Below are 6,555 nucleotides of genomic sequence, written 5' to 3'. Positions count from 1 at the left end.
ACTTCTATTCCCTTGCCATCTGAGCTGGCTACCATCCACTTCCTCTGCACAGCCATCATCTGAGATCTTACCTTTACTTTGGTCTTTGAAATTCTCTTTGTCTTCCTCATGGTTTGATTGCCTCATTTGCTGAGTCTATAAATTTCACTTTCTTATTGACTCCCTTGTTTTGATGGAGTACATCCACCACCCTCCAATAGTTTCATCAGGTTCAAAACTCAGGGCAATGTCAGAAATCATGGTTATTCTCCTCTTCAATATGTCAGAAACTTGGATCACACTATTCCAATCTAGACTCACTGCCTCTCTCATTTTTGGCTCTACATTACAAGTAACTGAGTGCCAATTAAATGATAAAATCAGGGAATTGGACCCAAGTGTCAGAATTTTCTGAAACACCTAATGTGATTCCAATATGCAGCCAAGATTGCAACCCACTGCTCTAATTGTGCATTAAATACTTTAATATCCCCACCCTTCATCACGACATCCAGAAGTAGCTGGTGCTGCCTGTTCCTGAACAATTTTCTGAAGCTGAATTGGATTATACAATATAGATCTCGATGTCTCTGTTTCCTCCACTAATTGTTTAGTACTTACTTTATAGAGTCTGATAAAACAATCACCACTCATCTATATGTTTTACATCTTACAATATTTTGATTTTCTTTTCTCCTTTGTTGTTATCCAAATTTTTGCACTGCCTTGTCTTGACAATAAAAGTTCCATTTTTCCATGTCTAATAGTTTGGAACATTAGGGAAAATTAAAATTCTGTATGCAATCCACCACTTCTGCATGGAAAACAGAGCTGAGATCCAAAAAAGTCCAAGGACTTGGCAGGGTTACACAGTGACTGGCAGGGTTCTGCACTTTGTAAGTTTTCCATATACCATAGTATCTGCTGAACTAAGTCCTGTTTTTTAATATGCTGATGACTCATAAAATTACGTCTCATCCACAATCACAGAAGGCATATATTCATTTATTAAGCAATCAATACAGAATTGATGTTATGTATTGATTGCGTAATATGTGCCGGTCATGGTTTAAATGCCGGGATGCAGCTGAAAGCCATTCTGGTAAGCAAAGATTAAAAAGCAATACACTGTTTAATAAGTAAATTGGTATATTCAAATATGGCAATTATAAATTATATGTAATAAGTCACATGCATAACATAAATTATCAACTCTATGTAGAGAGACGGCATAAACACTGAGTCTTCCAATCTAAATATCCCATATTTACCTCAATCTCAAAATATCTAAATCAAAATTTATCTGCCATGCATCAAACAATGCAGAATAAAAATCCAAAGAAATCCCTTCTCCTCCTCTTGTCTCTCTGGGTCATTGGCATCATCAAGATCATCTGGCACCTAGTCTTTCAAGATATCCTGTCCTTCAACCACCATTTCCACTCAGTCTACAATTCTTAACACATATAAATCTTCCTTTTGTTTTCCTTTCTCTTTCCCAGTGCTCAAACATTACTTTAAGCCATTATCATTTCTTAATTAAACTAATACCACAGTAAAATAACAGTTTTCTTTTTTCCCAATCTTGAACACACTCTTTTTCTTCATTTATCAGCCACACTGGTATCAAAGTTATCTTTCCAAACACACATTTGCTACATCACTGCTTTTCTTAAAAGTCTGAAATGCCTCCCACTTACAGTAGCGTAGGGCAAAGCCAATTCTGCTGCTTCTTAAATAATGCACGGCCCTTGACAATTGTTTTTTCTCAATGGGGTCATTAAGGCACCTTTTGAAACTTATGGAATCATGTTATATAGTCCTGACAATTGAAGGGTATTAGCAGGAATAGACAACGAATGCAATGTGCAGGGCCAAACTGCATGAGGAAGAATTGTCTTACAGCCCCTCAAGCTTGAAATGTCTCAACAGACTTTAATATGGGAGAAAACCTCATTTAAAACTGTCTGAACCTACAACTAACTCTATTTGTCTTCTAAATGCAGATTGTTTGGGGGCTTTTTAAATTTAATTTTCTTGGGAAGGAACTGCATACAAGATGAAAAATGATGGCACTTAGTTTTGTTTTGTTTTCAGAAACTTATCGAGGATTGTTCACCATTTTGGAAAGTCATACCTCTTTGGCAACTTCTTTGGTAGTATTTGAGTTGCCAATGCAACACAAGTATCATTTGGCCTTTGTAGCAGTGGCATTAAAAGTGGTTACTGATTAGTGCAAACAACTGACTTCTTAATCATGTGGTCCTGTATGGTCTTTCCCAATTATCACTGACTTGATTGGTTTCCTTGGGAAATAGACTCTGAAATTCTGATATTTGACTACAAGAGGCTTATTGGTGGTACACTCAGACACACTGTGAGGGTAAAGGGAAAGGATTGGGCAGCAGAAGTTGAATTGAATATGATGTTGCAACAGAGGACTCAGCTGATCCTACCAGGAGCTCTGGAGCTGTTCCACCTTTAAAAAGGAGCTAAGTCTTAAATGCCTTAAATCGACATCTATGACATTGGTTGCAGATTGTTTCCTCTGGAGGTATGTGATATTGGGTGGTGTGTTTCTGAGATCACTTCCAAGAGAGGCATTCTTCTGAGATCCATCATCTCCCAATACAAATAGCAGCTTGGGGAATCAGTGTCTCAGTCCTCAATTGGGGGACTTTTGGTGGCATACCACTGCTTCCCTACAAGTCTACGCTAAGCCTCAATCAAATACCCTTCCTTGAAAAAATAAATCTGGAAACACCTCCTCTAGGATTATGAGTGGGTTTTTCCTTAGGCAAAACTACAATTAGATTGGTAGTTTAAACTGCAGCACCTGTTATTGCTGTTTGTCTCAAGGCTATAAGTAATTCTCATCATCTCCCTTTGCTGTTACCTACCATATATTCTTCTCCTCCTTAGTTACATCATCTACTGGTCTAAGTAGCTTACCTAGTTGGACAACCTAGGTTATCATCCCTGAGGCTTCCGGGACCTTGTTCACCATTCTATTGTTAGGCTGTAACTGAAGCCTTTGACCCTTTACTGCACGATAGGCATTGGAATACCAGAAGATGCTCTAGTGGATTCCCTTGGTTTCAAAGGTTTTCTTTCCCCATCCCTGTTTTATAACAGTATCTCTGCCTCCTCCTAATAATCAGTGTCAATGAGCCTCAAAAGGTGATAACTGCTTTCCTTGCCCATGGTCTCTGGGCACAAGTTACCCAGAATGATGGAGTGGCAGCTGGGGCTTAAAGTTTATTGGGACTCTTATTGTAAACTCTAGGGAAGCATATTCTCATCTTGGAACCAGGACCTTTAGATGCTCAGAACTAAGAAGGGGTAGTGGTGGGAAGCACTAATTCCCAAATTGGATCACTAGAAGTGATATATGTGGAGTTATGCCTACTTTCACTCCTTGATTCATTGACCCATGAATTTCACCTGATTGGAATGTAGCACTATGCAATGATCATTGATCTATGGTGTATACTCCATCTTAGAAATAGGCACTCTACCCTTGTAATGTGTCTTCTCCAAGTTGGTGCTTCAGCTGAGTCTTCAAGTGGTCATTATATCAGATGAATTAGACTGGCAGCTTGTGGGTTCAGCATAGCCCTCCATCAACCTTGACCTAAAGGTGCCTCACCTCTGAAAGCTTCTTAAAGATGTCTGAGCCTCTCTCATCATGAATTTGCTATTGCCTTTTATAGAGGAATGTCTTTGAGTCTCTAGCAGGAAAATATTCAGAAGATGAATTTTCAGGTTTCCATAGGAAATCCATTCTAATATTTGCACCTTGCAGAAATATCTGGCCCTTTTCTCAATCCTATAACAATGAAATTATTTTTAACTCATTTCCTATACATCATTTTTTAAAAGCAGTTTTATTGGTATATATTCATACATTATGCAATCCATCCAAAGCATACAATCCATGACTCGTAGTATATTCACAAAGATATGTATTCATCACGATAACCAACTTTAGAACATTTTCACTACTCCAAGAAGAAAAAAATCATACCTCTTACATCCCCATATTATTGACACTTAGCATTGGTGTGGTACCTTTGTTACAGCTGATGAAAGAATATTAAAATATTACTGTTAACTGTAGTCCATAGTTGCATTAGGTGTATTTTTCCCCAATGCCACCCTATTGTTAACACCTCGCAATAGTGATGTACATTTGTTCTAGCTCATGAAGGAACATTCTTATACTTGCTCTATTAACCACAGTCATTATCCACAAGGTTCAACACATTATACAGTCCCATATTTTACCCTCTAGCTTTCCGCCTAGTGACATACATGACCCTAAACTTCCCCTTTCAACCACATTCACATGCATTATTTAACACTGTTAATTACACTGAAAATAATGTGCTACCATCACCTCTATTCATCTCCAAACATTTACAATCAACTTTATTAAAAATTCTGCACAAATTAAGCATCAGTCTCCTCATTTGCTACCCTCATTATATCTCTTGATAATCTATATTCTAGCTTTTAACTCTGTGCATTTGCTTATTTTAATCAGATCAAATTAGTGAGACCATACAGTATTTGTATATCATTTTTAATGTCCACGTTCCAAAGAGGCATCCAAGAAGGCAAGCTCCAACTCTCCTTAAAATAAAATTGAATTCCAAGTTATGAATGAGTGCCCCATGTCAATAAAACTCCTGAATCCAGGTTTATATATATATCTCTCCAGGACCCTACAAATGCTCCCCAAGTCCTGTAGGTATGTATCAGCTAGATTTTAGAATCCTTCTGGCATGGAAACTATTTCCTTTAGGAGAAGAAACTATATATCCTGGATATTGGCCTGAAGGCAATGAGGGGTGATAAGGATGAATCTTGAGAAGAAAATTCATCATCATGCAAGCTACAGTACTCAGATTAGGGGCAAGATGCTCTTCCCTGGCAAAAGAAAGCAGATTCTTCTACCAGCCAAGGAGGTTATAGGAATTCGAACTTCCAAAATTCTCAGATCCAGCCCATAACATTTTTTCTCTAAGTGCCCTGTCTTTTATATAGATTCCTATTGAGGCTGTCTATTCAGACCCAATGTACCCCTTAAAACCATATTTTGAGTCTTATTTTCAACACTGTCTCCCTTAAAGCTGCAAAAGCTGGGAATCTCCTTACAGAACTGCCATAGAGGCTCTCCGTTTCTAATAGAAAGTAAATTAATAGTTTACTGCTATTAATAAGAAACTGAGTCTAACATTTCCTTTTTTAAGGCTTTCAATGTCCTTAAGAGAAATCATCCCACTCCACAATCTTTAAAATTGCCATTTTACCCATTCTGTTTCAGTACTCCCAAACAAATCTCAAGGAAATAAATTAGCTTATCACAATTAACCATATTCTAATAAACCTCATTCCAATAACCACTTATAAAAGTTTAAACACTTGTGATTTGATAGCATACCAGGCATTATCTCCACCTAACATACCACCAGCAATAAGATATTATTACAACTATCCTTGACTTAATTTTAGGTTAACTTTTACTACCAATTCCCCTAGCCTAGGATTCTCAGAAAGCAGAGGTTTCTGAGACAAAACTTCTGGTATTATTAGAGTGTGTGATACTCAGAGAATGTAACCTTCCTTGCCTTGTTATCATTTTTCTTCAGGGTAAAGGAAGCAGGGATGTAAGGGAAAAGGTCATGAGACAAGTAAGTCTGAAGAACAAATATAATGGTGCACGATGAAAAAGAGCCAACACAAAATCAAGCAGAACAAATGGTTTGATTTTATGGAAACTCATTCTGGGGACTCATCTGAAGTATTGAATCTCAGGACAGTCCCCTAAGGGGAGGAAGGGAGAAGAATTAATCCACAAGTTTAATCTACACGTTTCCCCTTATATGTATTTTCCTACATCCCTAGGTTGTCCATCTTTGTATATCCGATAGATTATGCTGATATCTCATGCCTCAACAGCAAAAGAGAAGTCCTTAAATAGGAGGATGAGGTGTGCTGAGAGGGTATAGGGTGGGCACTGTTGAGTAGTGCCCATGTGATGGTGATTGCTATAGTGGCTGGAGTGAAATAAGTGGCCAAGGGGTCCTGAGATGCCACATAGTGTGTGTCTATTATATAATGTAATGAATAATATAGAGAGTGTGTTATAAAAAAATTCAGCTCTGATGTAGTATGGGAGTACAGACTAAGGATGCCTGGCAGTCAAGCTAGAAGACACAGAGTTGGGGGTTACAGTGTTTGAATGAAGAAAGTTGGGTCAAGGATAACTTCCAAAAGAAGTTATACTGAGCTGGACAGGAATATTTGATGTCACAGGGAGAGAGAACATCATGTACAAATACATGGGTGAAATAAAATTTTAGAAGTTATCATTGGAAAAGTATAGTCTTATACAAAGAAGAATGGAAATCCAGTTAGTAAACTCAATAACTTGATTTAACAAACATAACTAAAAGTTCAATATCACATTACAAGACAGTGTTTCAGACACAGTTATAAGTGCTTCATATAATACATATTAACTAGACATCGTAACAGCCCCACAGGAAGGGTTTCATATACTCCCTCTTC

Source organism: Tamandua tetradactyla, chromosome 2 (genome assembly GCF_023851605.1).
Source record: "Tamandua tetradactyla isolate mTamTet1 chromosome 2, mTamTet1.pri, whole genome shotgun sequence".
In the NCBI taxonomy this organism is placed as follows: Eukaryota; Metazoa; Chordata; class Mammalia; order Pilosa; family Myrmecophagidae; genus Tamandua; species Tamandua tetradactyla.
Note: the sequence above shows the minus strand (reverse complement) of the source record.